Here is a 16,900-nt window from a genome sequence, read left to right as displayed (position 1 = left end):
ATATTTTGGGTTAAGTTTTTATTAGATTTAATGTTTTCTTTAACTGATGAGTCTATTTCCTCTATTGTATCTTCAGCGCTTAAGATTCTCTTTCATCTCTTGTATTCTGCTGTTCCTGCTTGCGTTTATGATTTCTGATCATTTTCTCATGATTTCTGTTTCTATAATTCTCTCAGCTTGTGTTTTCTTTATTATTTCTATTTTAGTTTTCAAGTCTTGAATAGTTTCTTTCATATGTTGGATTACCCTTTCCTGGTTTTCTTTAAGGGATTTGCTGGTGTTTTTCAATTTTTTGTTTGGGGCTTTCTGAGATTCTGTTGATTAATCTTCTTCTAGGTACCAGTGAATCCAAAGCTCAGATTGTTTTTCCTTGTGGTATAGTCAGTGGCACAGTTCTAGTTACCCCAGTTGTTACTCTGTGCTTCTGGAGACAGCTCAGCACTTCTCAGAGCTTTGCTCTGCTCCTTTGGAGTTTGCTGTCTCAGGCCTACTTTAGCCTAGGTTACTGGCTTTGACCTGTTTCTGTAAATCCTGGTCTGGATCCACTTCTGCAAAGGTCCCTGGCTTGGAGTTGGTCCTGCAAAGGTCTCTGGCTCAGTTGGACTACTTCCTCAGAGTTCCCAGGTTCAGGGGAACTCTGTGTGCCCAGAACTGCAGAGGACCTGGCTCAGGCATACTCTCTCAGAGGTCCTAGATTCATGCTTGGACTCGCAGAGGTTTCAGATTCCTGTCTATTCCCTTTGATGTGCCAGACCAACTCCTGGAACCATAGAGGTCCTGGTTCAGACCTGCTCCCTCTGAGGTCCCAGATTCATGCCTAGCCCTGCAGAGATCTTTGGTTCCTTCTTACTCCCTTGGAGGTCCCAGATTCACACCCAGACTGGCAGAGGTCCTGGCTCATGTCTAGTTCCTGGGAGGTCCTAGACTCACACCCAAACTCATAGGGGTCCTGGTTTAGGTCTACTCCCTTGAAGATCCCAGATTCACATTCAGACCCTCAGCAGTCTCTGGCTCAGGCTCATTTGCTCAGTAATTATTTCCCTGTACCTGTTCCAGTAGAGTTCACTGTTTTTGGTTCGTATTATTTTTTAAAAAATCTAATAAAAAGATCCTACATATTGATGAAATTGGTATCTTTACAGTGCCCCAAATGTGCCCTAATACTGTTTCATTCCTTTTAATCCAAACAACATTGTAATTTATCATACAGTATAGATAGGATAGGATCAAAATAAGTGTATTCAATGGAAAAAAATCACTAATCCTGAATTCTTCTTATATTAGATAAACTGAAAGAAAGTGATTGGGGGACTCACTGCTTTGATTACTGTGTAATTTTGAGGACTCTGTATTTCCTTTTTATGCATTGATTATGTTTTATAAATTTTAGTATATTTAGTATGTTCTTAGTTGCATTTGGTCTGTATCTATTGACATTGTATTTGTCTCACTTCAAGGAAAAGAATTTTCCCAAGATATTATTTGCCTTTTTATTATTTTTGAAACCAGATCAAGACAGTTTCAGGATTTGCTCAACTTAGCAATCACTTTTTAGTACCATATTATATTTTTCACATATTTTTTACTGAGACTTGTTAAAGCTATTTTAAATAAACCATAATGCTTACAGTGAGAGTCTTATGTTTATTACATTGTGTATTATCATTTGCAAGCTTAATACATTTAATAAACCTTTCCTGATTCCAAGTACAAACAACATACTACACTCACAACCTCATTAACCTGACACACAATATAGGGAAGTGGATTGCTGAAGAAAAATGAAGTAAGTAGATTCACAAGGAACATAGCTAATAAAACAGACACATAATGTTTCTGAACACAGGAAATGCCATAACCAGGTGTATTTCCTTTGTAGAGTATCACAGGAACCTCAAAGGTCAATTGAAACTAAACTATTTACCATGTTCTCCTGTAATAATGAAACAAAATGCTTTAAGATCCCTAATAGGATACACAGAAAGAACACATATATCAAGTAAAATATGATGCAAGAAAAAATAGAATAGAGTATTTTGGCCCAGATGAGTTGTGGTTGATAGTATTCTTAATAGGAACTTGTCAAAGAAATCAAAATTGGAACCCATATTTAATTCATTGTTTATAAAATGCTTTAAGAAAAGCAAGTATGACTCACAGAAGATGAATCAATCATACTTTCTTAAATATAATTTTCACTATTCTTTCTGATGGACAAAGCCTGTCTCTTTTTGGATTTTTCAGAGCTTTGACAAACTGCTTTAGAGTAAGCAATTAGAAAGGAAACAAACAGGCCATTTCAATCAGGTACAATATGATGAAAGAAAAGGAACTCTTCCGGTACTTGATAAAAAGTTTGTATATGCTCATAGACCTGAAAGTTATGATGTGTAATTCAGATGAATTAGGACCTCATTTTTCCAAAATGCATTTTTATTTCTGATACATTTCATTTGTATATTTATATTTTGTAGCAGGACAAAAGCCTGGAAGCCTGATCCTACTTTGGAATGACAGGTAATCAGTGACTCTTGTTCTGTTCACCAGCTCCCTGTGTTCCAAGACTGGGAATTTTAGAAACTCTGAATCTGAGATCTCAGAACTTCAATTAATGATTTTCATGAGATCACTTTCTTGATCATTGTTTTTTGATATTCTCTGTATATATTATTTTTACCATTTTCAAATCTTTTGCATTCTAGTAACCCTAGGGGAGAATAACTAATAAGACTTAGTGGACACAATAAGCAAATTTTACCAATCCCTCTATTCTTGTTGACTTGAAAACAGTGGTATATATTATATGCTGTAACAACTTTCATCTCTAGAGAAGATATAAGACTTTCTTTTCAACTTTGAATTTCAGAAGTTTTGACTTCATTCATGCACAGATTCTTCATTTAATTTTCCCATGAAATCCCATCATTAAAATTCTATTTCTACCCTACCAGTTTGAGTATCCATATCATGAGTATGATAGCAAAGACTTCTCTAGATTATAGCACTCTAAAGCACATAAGTATTTGGCCCATCATAATTCTAGAGATGTGGATTTTCAGAGGGCATCCACTGTGTTTGCACTACTTTGTAACTTACATTGTGTGTTATAGGATTCATTTATTTATTTCTTAAGAAATTCCTTAAAGTGTCAATCTTCCTATAGCTTTGATAAAAATGCAGTTCACCTGTTACACAGTACACAAGAGAAGGATGTGGTATACCACTAGATGCCCAGCCATACATAAATTAGGAAGAATAAGTGTTTTATACAAGCCATAGAATTTAAAGAAGTCCTGAAACTGCACCTTGTACCTTTGGATGTATAAATTTATCTGGTGTTGATAACACACAGAGAGGGAAACCTGTCTCAGACATGCAAACCTAAAGACCAGTACCTCCTAAATTTATATGAAACTATTAGTGATGTTCAGGAATATTGATGAAGATTTATCTCTGATTTTGGTCTGAACTGGAACATGAAAAATATGAGGGAGTAAATGGACAGCATAGATATCTCAGAATTGGAATACTATTGATGACTGCAGCATGAAATAGAAATTGAATACTATGTTTAGAAGTAGAGAAGAGTATTATGGGGGGGGTAGGAATCTGTGAATAAGATATTGCCCATTTTGATCTTATGCAATCAACAAAACATGATGCTTACTTATTAAAGGACCTTTAGAAAGAAAAAAAAACATGACATTTTTAATAATTCAAATGGTATTTTCCGTTTGATTAAGGAATCAGATTTCTCTTATTTTTATTTTTTTCATTTTTTTGAAAGTAATTTTATTATATTATAAAAGTTTCCATTTCCGCCCCTCCTCCCAATACCCTCCCACTCCCCCTACTCCCTCTCCTCCTCTCTCTCCATCCCTAAGATCAGTCAGGGTTTCCTGCCCTGTGGGAAGTTCAAGTTCCTCCCCCCTCCCTCCAGGTCCAGGGAGGTGAGTGTCCAGACAGACTGGATCCCCAAAATCCAGTATATGCAGAGGAAACAAGTCCCAGTGTCATTGTCAATGGCTTTTCAGAAAGACTCCAGGCCAGCCACATTCAGAGAATCCGGCCACATTCAGAGTATCTGGTTGGATCACAGCCTCGTTCAATCCCAGTCCAATTGGCCTTGGTAAACTCTCATTAGATCAGTCCCCTTGTATCAGTGGGTGATCGCATCCCTCGCAGTCCTGATTTTCTTTTTCATTTTCTTCCTCCTTCTGCTCCTCATTTGGACCTTGGGGGGCTCAGTCTGGTGCTTCAATGTGGGTCTCCGCCTGTATCGCCATCCATCGTCTGATGAAGGTTCCCTCTGGTCTTGCCTTCTTTGCTCACGTTCTCTTTCCTTCTGCTTCTCGTTTGGACCTAGGAAGTTAAGAGTTCCAATGTGGGTCTCTGTCTCTATCTCCATCCATCGCCAGATGAAGGTTCTATGGTAATAAGCAAAATATTCATCAGTATGGTTATGGGTCAAGGCCATTTCAGGCACCCTCTCCTCTGTCCAGAGAACAATCTGGGGATCTCTCCTTGGACCTGGGATCCCATTTAAAATCAAGACTCCTGTAAACCCTAAAATAACTCCCTTAGTTGAAATATATTCTTTCCTGATCCCATATCCATCCCTCCTCCCTCCCCCCATCCCAGTCCACCGAGCTTTCCCCATTTCCCCAAGGGTCGCTAGATGTCTGAGTTATTGTAGGCAGTGTTGACAATGTTGGATTCCTTGGGTTGTGATTTTCCTTCTATTACTTTCTGTAAGGCTGGGTTTGTGGCTACGAATTGTTTAAATTTGTTTTTATCCTGGAATATTTTGTTTTCTCCGTTGATAGTGAATGATAGCTTGGCTGGGTATAGTAGTCTGGGCTTGCATCCATGGTCTCTTAGTTTCTGCAGTACCTCTATTCAGGACCTTCTGGCTTTCATGGTTTCCATAGAGAAGTCCGGTGTAAGTCTGATAGGTTTACCTTTATAAGTTACTTGACCTTTTTCCTTTGCAGCTCTTAATATTCTTTCTTTAATCTGTATGTTTTTTGTTTTGATTATTATATGGCCAGGGGATTTTTTTTTTGATCAAGTCTATTCGGTGTTCTGTATGCTTCTTGAACCTTCATAGGAATATCATTCTTTAGGTTGGGAAAGTTTTCTTCTATAATTTTGTTGAATATATTTTCTGGGCCTTTGATCTGCAGTTCTTCTCCTTCTTCAATCCCTATTATTCTTAGATTTGGTTTTTTTATTGTGTTCCAGATTTCTTGAATGTTTTGTGATGAGAATTTGTTGGATTTGTTGGTTTTTTTTTTGATCAGAGCATTTATTTTCTCTATGGTATCTTCAGACTCTGAGATTCGTTCTTCCATCTCTTGTATCCTATTGGTTATGCTTGATTCGGTAGTCTCTGTTCGCTTACCTAGATTTTCCATATCCAGCCAGCCTTCGTTTTGTGTTTTCTTCATTGCCTCCATTTCAGTTTTCAATTCTTAAACTGTTTCCATTACCTGTTTGATTGTTTTTTTCTTGGTTTCCCAGTGTATCATTTACGGATTTACTCATTTCTTCAAACTTTTTGTTATACTTCTCATCTATTTCTTTACTCATTTCTTCAATCTTTTTGTTGTACTTCTCATCCAGTTCTTTAAGGGAGTTATTCATATCCTGTTTAAGGGACTCTATTGCTTTCATAATGGCACTTTTTTCCACTTCTTCTGAATTAAGAGGTTCAAGTCCTTCTATTGTAGGGTCGTTGGGATCTGGTGTTTTCTTGTTGTTTTTCAGATTGTTGGAGGAGTTCTTGCCTTGGCATCTGCCCATCTCTTCTGTCAAATGCTCTCTATTGGATCTTCTGGTGCCTGGTCAGTTTCCCTTGTGGGGCAGGGACTTCACTGACAGAAGGCCTATCTTTCCTCAGGCAGTCTATTGAAAAACAGGCACTCCCTCCTGCCGGGTTGCACTCACAGCCCAGGCCCAGTGCTCAAGGCAACTGAACTGGGGAAATCCCCTTCCTCCGATGGATTTCTGCTAGAAGATCACTGCCTCTTGCTGGCCAGGAATGTGGCTGAGCTGACACAGGGCCAGCCTGTCCTCAGGCAGGGTATCAAAGCACAGGAACTGCCCCTTCTGGGTTGTGCCCACAGCCCAGGCCCAGCACACAAGGGAGCTGCTCTGGGGAGATCTTGTGGCCCCAGAGGGAAGGGGTGAAGAGAGGAAGGTGTACCTGGATGAAGGCTGTGATGGGATTTGGGAGAGCTCCGCAGGGTGGAGCCACCACTGCAGGGTGACCAGGAAGTCGAGGGGGTCGGGGAAAGTCTGAATTTCTCCTAGCCGAAGCCCTCTGGCCAGGAGCACACTCACCCCTCTTCCAATGGATGTCTGCTAAAAGATCATTGCCTCTTGCTGGCCAGGAATGTGGCTGAGCTGACACAGGGCCGGCCTGTCCTCAGGCAGGCTATCAAAGCACAGGAACTGCCCCTGCTGGGTTGCGCCCACAGCCCAGGCCCAGTGCGCAAGGGAGCTGCTCTGTGGAGATCTTGTGGCCCCAGGGGGAAGGGGGGAAGAGAGGAAGGAGTACCTGGATGAAGGCTGGGATGGGATTTGGGAGAGCTCCGCAGGGTGGAGCCACCACTGCAGGGTGTGGTTTTGGTATCAGGGTAACTGTAGCTTAATAAAAAGAGTTTGGCAATGACTCTTCTGTTTCTATATTGTGAACTGCATTAAGGAGTATAGGTATTAGCTCTTCCTGGAAGTTCTGGTAGAATTCTTCAATGAAATCATCTGGCCCTGGGCTTTTTTTGTAGGGAGATTTTTAATAACAGCTTCTAATTCTTCACTACTGACAGGTCTATTTAGATTGTTCACCTGGTCTTGGTTCAATTTTGGTATATGGTACTTATCTAAAAAATGTCCATTTTTTATATTTTCCAATTTTGTGGCATACAGGCTTTTGTAGTAAGATCTAATGATTCTCTGAATTTCCTCAGTGTCTGTGGTTATGTCCCCCTTTTCATTTCTAATCTTATTAATTTGCGTGTTCTCTCTCTGCTGTTTGATTAGTTTGGAGAGGGGTTTGTCAATCTTGTTGACTTTCTCCAAGAACCAGCTTTTTGATTCATTGATTATTTGGATTGTTTTCTGTGTTTCTATTTTGTTGATTTCAGCCCTCAGTTTGATTATTTCCAGTCTTCTACTCCTCCTGGGTGAATCAGCTTCTTTTTTTCTAGAACTTTCAAGTGTGCTGTTAAGTCTTCAATGTGTGCTTTCTCCATTTTCTGTCTGATTGACCTGTCCATTGGTAAGAGAGGTGTATTGAAGTCTCCTACTATTAGTGTTTGTGGTTTGATGACTGCCTTGAGTTCTAGAAGTGTTTCTTTTACGTAAGTGGATGGCTTTATATTGGGGGCATAGATATTCAGGATTGAAACTTCTTCCTGATGTATTGTTCCTGTTATGAGTATGAAATGTCCATCTCTGTCTCTTCGGATTGATTTTAGTTTGAAGTCGATTATGTTAGATATTAGAATGACCACACCCACTTGTTTCTTAGGTCCATTTTCTTGGAAAACCTTTTCCCAACCCTTTACCCTGAGTAGGTGTCTGTCTTTGTGGTTGAGGTGTGTCTCTTGTAAACAGCAGAATGTTGGATCCTGTTTTCGTATCCAATCTCTAAGTCTGTGCCTTTTTATAGGTGAATTGAGTCCATTAATATTAAGTGATATTAATGACCAGTTGTTGTTGACTGTGGTTATTTATTTATTTATTTATTTTTGGGTAGTAGAGTGTATGTGTTTCCCTTCTTTGAGTTGTACTTGTGAAGGGTCGCTCCTGTCTGAGTTATTGTAGGTGATGCTGTGATTGTTGGATTCCTTCGGTTGTGACTTTCCTTCTAATACTCTCTGTAAGGTTGGATTTGTGGCTATGTATTGTTTAAATTTGTTTTTATCCTGGAATATTTTGTTTTCTCCGTTGATAGTGAATGATAGCCTGGCTGGGTATAGTAGTCTGGGCTTACATCCATGGTCTCTTAGTTTCTGCAGTACCTCTATCCAGGACCTTCTGGCTTTCATGGTTTCCATAAAGAAGTCTGGTGTAAGTCTGATAGGTTTACCTTTTTAAGTTAATTGACCTTTTTCCTTTGCAGCTCTTAATATTCTTTCTTTAATCTGATTGCTTTGAGTGTTTTGATTATTATATGACGAGGGGATTTTTTTTTTGATCAAGTCTATTCGGTGTTCTGTATGCTTCTTGAACCTTCATCGGAATATCGTTCTTTAGGTTGGGAAAGTTTTCTTCTATAATTTTGTTGAATATATTTTCTGAACCTTTGATCTGCAATTCTTCTCCTTCTTCTACCCCTATTATTCTTAGATTTGGTGTTTTTATTATGTCCCAGATTTCCTGAATGTTTTGTGATGAGAATTTGTTGGATTTGCTGTTTTCTTTGGTCAGAGTGTTTATTTTCTCTATGGTGTCTTCATAATCTGAGATTCATTCTTCTATTTCTTGTATTGTATTGGTCATGCTTGCTTCTGAAGTCTCTGTCTGTTTACCTCAATTATCCATATCTAGCTGGCCCTCGGTTTGTGTTTTCTTCATTGCCTCCATTTCAGCTTTCAATTCTTTATCTGTTTCCACTACCTGTTTAATTGTTTTTTCTTGGTTTCCCAGGGTGTTGTTTACGAATTTACTCATTTCTTCAAACCTTTTGTTATATTTCTCTTCCATTTCTTTACTTATTTTTTCAATTTTTTTGTTATACTTCTCTTACAGTTCTTTAAGTGAGTTATTCATACTCTGTTTAAGGGACTCTATTACTTTCACAATGACACTGTTTTCCACTTCTTCTGAAACAGGGTGTTCAAGTCCTTCTGTAGTAAGATCACTGGGATCTGGTGTTTTCATGTTATTTTTCAGATTGTTGGAGGAATTCTTGCCTTGGCATCTGCCCATCTCTTCCTTCAACTGTTCTCTAGTGGATCTTCTGGTTGGGTCAGGTTCCCCCCTCTGATGAATCTTCTGCTAGAGGATCAGCGCCCCTTGGCGCTGTATTGAAACACAACCACTCCCTCCTGCTGGGTTACACTTCCAGCCCAGTCCCAGCCTGCAAGCCAGCTGAGCTGGGTATTTTTATGGCCCAGAAGAGGAGGAAGAGAGGAATAAAGGAAGGGGTTCCTGGATGAAAGGTGGGATGGGCTAGGAGGCAAGAGGGCTTAGCCCCTGCAGAGTGGCCAGGGAGTCAAGGGGAACTGGGGATGTCTGAGCTGCTCCTTGTCGGGCTTCTGTCATGGGTCAGAGCAAACTCACCCCAATGATGAATCTGCTGCAAGAGGATCAGTGCCCCTTTGTGGCCAGGATTCTTGCTGAGCTGATGCAGGGCCTGCCCCATCTTTTGTTTCTGATTTTGATAATTTGGATGTTCTCTCTTTGCTGTTTGATTAGTTTGAATAAGGGTTTGTCTATCTTGTTGATTTTCATGAATAACCAACTCTTTGTTTCATTTCATGCAGGGCAAGGCCAGTTCAGGCATCCTCTCCTCTATTGCTTAGGGTTTATCTGGGGTCATCCTTGTGGATTCCTGGGAATTTTTCTAGAGCTACGTTTCTTGATAACCTCATATGGCTCCCTCAATCAAGATATCCCTTTTCTTGCTCTCATATCTGCCCTCCATCTTCTGTATTCTGTTGGTTAAACTTTTCTCTGTAGTTCATGATCATTTACCCAGATTTTCCATAACCAGAATTCCCTCAGTTTGTGTTTTCTTTATTAACTTTATGTTAATCTTTAAGTCTTGAAGAATTTGAACTGTTTTCTTCACCTGTTTGTTTTTTCTTTGTTTTTTAAAGAGATTTATTAATTTCTTTCAATGTTTTCTTTGTCTTTTGCTCCAATTTTTCATTTCTTATTTAAAGGTCTCCATCATCCTTATAAAGTTACGTTTAAAATTGTTTTCTTGTGCTTCGTCTGGACTTGATACGTGCTTGAGTTTCTTCTGGGCTTGATATTGTGCTTCTTCTGTATGCTTTGAATACCAATAAAGAAACTGAATTTGTCTGATAGGGTAGAACAGAGCTAGGTAGTGAAAACTAAACAAAATTCTCGGAGAAGCCATGGAGCCTCTGCAGGAGGTAGACAAGCTGAAACTTTGCTGGTAGGCCATGACCTCATGATGATTCACAGATTAATAAAGATGGATTAAATTAAGATGTAAGAGGTAGCCAATAAGAAGCTAGGGATAGATATTGGGACAAGCAATGATTTTAATAAAATAATACAGTTTTGGGGTGATTATTTCAGGAGTCTGGGTGGATGGAAAAGAAACAAACAGCTCTTACAACAAATTGGTGCCCAACATAGATCAGAAAGTCTTTCTGTTGTATGATCACAAGGTTCTGATGTTATCATGTTTATTTTTAGGTTGTTGAATGAATTCCTGCATTGGTGCCTACCCACCTCTTCTTTCAGTGTCTTCATCTCTTTGTCCAATCCTTTCAGTGACTGTCTTTTTGGAAACTGTTCTTAGTTTGCTCTGTACTGACACTGTCTGTGTCTCAGGGAGCCACTAAAGTCTCTTTTGGCCCACTCTGTTTGTATATTATCTTGGTTCTCTAACTTGGTTGACTTTTGGGAAGTTACAGCCTGTGTTTCAGAGTTCCTCTCTTGGTCTTTTCTGTTTAGTTGCAGTTTATGCTTCAGAGTTCCTTTGAGGTTGTGGGGGTTAGGAGGGTTTACGCTGGAGTGGGACTTATAGCTTACAGTGTCTGATCAATGGGGTAGGCGTGTTGGAGATCCTTACCTCTTTGACTTTTCTGTGTAGTTGCAGACTGTGTTTCAGAATTCCTCTGATGATTTGGGGGAGGAGAGCATTTGGGGGCAGAGGGAGTGGGACTTATAGCTTACAGAGTATGATCAATAGGGTAAGGGTGTGGAGCAGCCTACATCTTATACCTCTCTGTGTAGTTAAAGTATTTGTTTGAGTTTCTCTGAGGTCACAGGTAATAGAAGTGTTTGATGGTAGAGAGAAACTTGTTGCTTACAGGCTCTGATTGATGGGATGGGTGGGTTATAGCAGTCTACCTTCAGGAAGCTTATTTATAGGCAGGCTGGAGAAGTTGAGGCATGTGGAGAAGGGTTCTGGGGTTTTCCCCCATATTGAAAGGTCTACAGAGTGGGGTACCCCACCAAAGGTTGTGGTCACTCACCTCTTTGCCCTCTCTGTGAAGTTGCAGCTTGTGTTTCAGAGTTCCTCTGTGGTTATGGGGGATAGGAGAGTTTGGGGGCAGAGTGAGACATGGAGTTTACAGGGTCTTATCAATGGGACTAGGGTGTTGGAGCAACCTACCTGCAGGTAGCTTGCCTGCTGACTGGCTCAAGAAACTGAGGCAGGTGGGGGCATGGTTTTGCCCTGGTATGAAGGTCCTAAAGAGTGGAGTGCCCTGCGGGGTCACTCACCTCTTGGTACTCTCTCCTTGTTTCTCTTTTTTAATCAACAACTGTAGCATAGTAGATGATTGATATTTGTTGATCTTATATGTGCTATAAAATTCAGGAGACTTTTTTTCATGCTTTTTTTCATCTAGTACCTCTGTTAATAACATGAGTAACAATCCTGTTGTAGAATCCTGTTCTCTTTTAAAACCAAAGTGACTAACTATTCCTGCTTTTATGTGATAACTGAACTGCTCTTGTATTAAGTGACAACTTTTCTGGATTGATGATAACACCAAGACTCTGCAGACAGTGATAAATTCCTACAAACGGCAGACTTTTTCCTTTCTCTCCCACTCTGTCCCCCTTCCTTAACATCGCTTTACCTCATGTTATCACTCAGCCTAGATAATTGGAGAGGCATTTGGTCCTGCCTCTAAGTGGTGTGTCAGATTTTGTAGATTTCCCTTGGTAAACTTTATGATTTCTGAAGAGTGTTTAGGGGTGCAATGGGGGAATAGATGGAGTGGGAGGAGGGGAAGGTGTTGGAATAGGGATAGCTATGTAAAATGAGAACAGATTATATTTAAAAATTCTTTAAAAAGAAAAAGAAAATATAGACTAGCCATGGTCTCCTAAATTTTGAGGAAAGAACAATTGTTTTGAGTAGCAAATGGGCCTTAACATGTTGCCTTTTAGGAAGTTCTTAGGATTTCAGCACATTTCCAAACAATAATCAATCAATTTTTTCTTACCTTTTGCTAAAAGTCCTGGAAGACCCTTATGGAAACAGATGTGTGCTATTTATATGGGACAGAGCCTATTCCTGAATATATCTTGAACCTGAATGAAAAATGAAGTCAATTCTGTATCATCTGGTATAAATTCAGTGGTTTCAATATGCAAAACAACTCTTTCTGCATATTACAAATTAGTAACTATAATTAGAGGTTCTTTATAACCCCTTAGTAGCATGAGAATATCATTTAATTTTACCTTTTGGATAGAATTAAAATATCTTTGTTCCACCTTCTTTAAATCTTCTGATTTGTACCTGACTTTCTTGACTTATTTGCATCAATATAGAATATATAGTCTCCAGTTACTGATGTATCATGAATAATATTGGGAAGAATCCAAGTTGCTCTCAATATAAGGTGAACTCTATTGCTTTTTGAATAGTTGTTATTAATCGCTCCTAAAAAATTGCACAGCGTCTTTGCCAGCATTCATTATCTTCCTGTAATTTTTTAATCCCATCACTAGTAAAGGGACTATAATCTCTGCTGAGTATATTCCTGCTAATTGAATAAGTTTCAATTTTCCTAGTATGATTATTTTAGAAACCTTTTCTACATACATTTTAAATTTTTTATTTAGTTTATGTGGTAAAAAGATATATTCTAAAATAATACATTTTCTCTGCATTAGAATTCCTGTAGCAGAAATTTTGAAGGAAAATATGCCTAGAATGTCATTAAGATTCAAATTGACCTGACCCACATGTGCCCCCCTGTAATTTCTCTTCAATCAAAGAGAATTCTTTTACAGTTTCATCTGTTATTTCCCTTGGACTATTTAAGTCTTTTTTTTTTTTTACTATCTAAGGCATAGTTCAAATGAATTATTACAACAGGTGCTATTACAACAGTGGGTCATAGATTGTAAATGTCTCCTACGAACTTTTGAAAGTCATTAAGAGTTCACAATCCATTTCTCCTAATTTGGTTTTTTTGTGTCCTAGGTAATTGATAAAATGTCCTCTATGTATTTTTTAAGGAGCAAATTATAATCCCTATTTAGGCAAAATTTTTCTTTAATTCTTAAAACATTCTTTCTAAATAATTACATTCAAATCAGATCATAAAGTGTCTTCCATGTAATGATAAACAATAGAATTAGGAAATTGCTTACGTATATTAACAATGGTTGACTTAAAAATATTGTTACAGGGTGAGGCTATTAAGCATTCACTGGGGGAGAATCCTCCATTATATCTCCTAGTAGGCTGACAATCATTTTAAAAAGAGGCTCTGATGGCAAATTTTTCTCTGACCTTTTCTTGTAAAAGTGTAGTATAGAAACAATCATTTAAATCAATAACAATGAAGGGCCATCTTTAGTTAATAGGGAAAGCAAAGGAATTCCAGATTGTAGAGGGCTGATTGGTTGAATTACATTATTTGCACTTCTCAGATCTGTCAGCATTCTTTTTTCCAGATTTTTTTAATAACAAATAGAGAAGAATTCTAAGGGCTGGATGATTTTTTTTAATAGCTGAGCATTCTGTACCAGCTATTCTAAAGCTTGCAGCTTGCCTTCTGTTAAAAGCCATTCTTTTATCCATATTTTTTCCTTAGTTGACCATTTTAAAGGTAGGGCCATTGGTATGTCTGAATGTTTGCTAGTTATTTTGTGTTTTTGTACGGTCTGAATGGCTGGTAAGTGTTTTTTTATAGTACCTTATTGTATCCTTTCCAGAAACATGAGTTTTTTAAGTTCCATTTCTAAGACTGCAGGGATGTTATTTTGGGCTTTCCATTGCTGCTGCAGATCATGACTCCATAGATTTTTTGTTATATTAGCCACATATGGTCTCAGCCTTCGTCTCTATCCCTCTGGTCCTATGTATTCAACCCATCTTGTGCTTTGTTTTACTTGAGATAGGGTTCCAATTCCTAGCAACTGAAAAGGCCAATTTCGATGCCAAGATTCTGGAGTAATAATAGTCACATCCATATCTGTGTCCAGTCATCCTTCAATTACTATGTTATTTATTTGTACTCTCAGCTTTGGTCTTTGATTATTTATAGAAGTCTGCCAACACATACATTTCATATTTTCTATTGGAATGTTGATTTATCATCCAGGTTTATTTCATCATCCAGAACAGTAAGGGTATTTTTACAATAGGCATTAGATTTTTTAAATTTTTCTGGAAGACATGTCATTCACAGTGCCTTGGAATAACTGGACCACATTTGACTGGGGGCCTGCAAGAAGCCCCCAAAAGAGTTTCATGATAGTAACAGGTTCCCTTGTTTGATTCCTGTTGATCAACATTCATTGGTCTACTGTCAGCCTTTGCCACATTTTCAATATAATCCAGAAGATTGAGACCTTCTATTTTTGTTATCCCCAGAGGAAATATTATTTCTAGGAATGCTTTGTCTACAATTACTTCTCAGATATTCTGTTCTACCACAATTAAAATTTTTGGCATTTCAATGTGTCCTCATACCTTTTCAAATTGCTTCTCCTACCCAGAATTATATTAAAGTCAAATAACTCAACATTCACTGTGTATAAAATCTATAAATCCACTGATGCTAAGTTTTACTTTAAAGGCCCAAGTATCTTTCGGCATTCTTTTTTTAAAAAAAATTATTTATTTATCATGTATACAATATTCTGTCTGTGTATATGTCTTCAGGCCAGAAGAAGGCACCAGATCTCATTACAGATGGTTGTGAGCCACCATGTGGTTGCTGGGAATTGAACTCAGGACCTTTGGAAGAGCAGGCAATGCTCTTAAACCACTGAGCCATCTCTCCAGCCCCATCTTTCAGCATTCTAAGATGCTATTTTCAAAAGCCAGAGATTTAATAAGAGCTCGTCTAGCTTCTGGATCTGTTATCCCTATTTGTACAGCTTTAGTAAATCTTTGTAAAAGACACTAAATGGTTCTCTTGGTCCTTGTTTAACTTTAGCATAAGATTTAAATCTCCTTTCTCGTACTTGAATTCTATCCCAAGCAATTAAGGCTGATGTATGGCATAGGAACAAGATGTGTCATAAACATCTTGAGTCTGTGGATTAGCATAGCAGCCCTTGCTAAAAATTTTTATCTTGGAAAGCCACAAATCCCTTGACATTTCCATACTGTTCTAAGGCTTTTGCCTTCTCTCTCTAGTAGCACTTCCACTGTAATGGAAGGCCATCTTTAAGAACCACTGAGACTGATTGAGGCATATCATGTGAAGAAGTCATATTGCTTGAAGCCCATGCCTTTACCATCTCCCTAACAAATGGTGAATGCATGCCATATGACACTACTGTTTGCATAATATTCAGAGGGGCAAAGTATAGCTTCTAGATCAGCTTGTTCTGCTTGGCAGTATGGTGAAGGAGTTGCTTCAGGATAGATAGAGACAGTTTATTTTTATTGAAATTTATTTTGAGGAGCTGAGAGCATTAACTCTGACCCAGCATAAAAACACTAAACTGAGAATCCTCCAGCTCACATTTCTTCATTTCCAGAGTTTACAAGGAGTCCTTGACTTTCTCAGGGAGATCTCCCAGTGGGTTATGCCATTATTCAAAAAGTTAGAAATTTATGTAGAGATATTTGAGCTCAGAAAAGCTCAGGCACTGGTGCATGTAATCCATGACTGTCTGTGAGAAGTTCAGTAAGTGATGACACAGTATCTCTAAGGACTTCTTTAGGCACCTATGCCATACCACTATGCCAGGCTGCTGACTTTAACATAAACAACATCTACATAGAGATACATGAGGAAGGGGAATTTAGATAATAGTAAGACAAGTATACTTATCTATTTTTCTTACAGCTCTTCAGATTCTCTTAAACTGAGGTTAGTTGCAATGCCTCCATTTTGAGTGTGTAAAAGTTTCTCACCTGCCCCAGAAAGGTCCAAAATGAAATATTTCTTAAATCAATATATTTCTAAGCCCCAAGATTATATACAGTGGAGATCTCCAGACTGTAAGTTGCCGATGCCAGTGGAAAAGGATGATCTCAAATTCTGAAGCTTCAGACAGCATAAATGAACAGATTCTATTTTCTGCTGGGACCACTGTCAAAAGTACATGGCACATTCATAGGGTTGACATTAACAAGTTTGAAGTCAGTCACCATATTCAAATATTTTTCATCCAAGTGTCAGAACATGTCTCCATTGGCTTCTTCTGTCTCATAGACTGATGAGAGTAGTCACCCTTAATAAGTTATAGCCCATAGGTGCCAGAAATCACAGTTCACATTTGTCAAATCTAGAATTCTGTTTTTCTCTCTCCTGGTCTAAGCCTTTTCTGTAAAAATCAAATGTAGTCCATCAAGCAAAGCCTTCAAAAATTCCAGGTGTGGGTCTTCACCTAGTCTCCTATAGAAAGGTATGTAATGGTCAGACAAGTACCATGACCCTCACAATGTTAGTTTGATTATTTCTAAAGGACCCTCACAATGTTAGTTTGATTATTTCTAAAGGTCAAGAGGAATAATGCTAAGAAGAACAAATGAGACATGGCAATCATAGCAGAATTAGCCAAGAATTCCTTCTTCAGTTAACTCTTTATTGAAAGCTGCTAAAGGGTGGGTGGGACTTGGTCTTGCATTGTGACTGGTTTTCAGGAATAATAATCATTATCCCATAATAATTGTCTGATATAGCTACATGGCTAGTATCTTTTTTGGTGAGGCACTGACATCTTACTTCCTCTGAGGTTGGGTAATGAAACTGTACTTTTC

This window comes from Myodes glareolus, chromosome 24, assembly GCF_982192425.1.
Source record: "Myodes glareolus chromosome 24, mMyoGla1.1, whole genome shotgun sequence".
In the NCBI taxonomy this organism is placed as follows: domain Eukaryota; kingdom Metazoa; phylum Chordata; class Mammalia; order Rodentia; family Cricetidae; genus Myodes; species Myodes glareolus.
Note: the sequence above shows the minus strand (reverse complement) of the source record.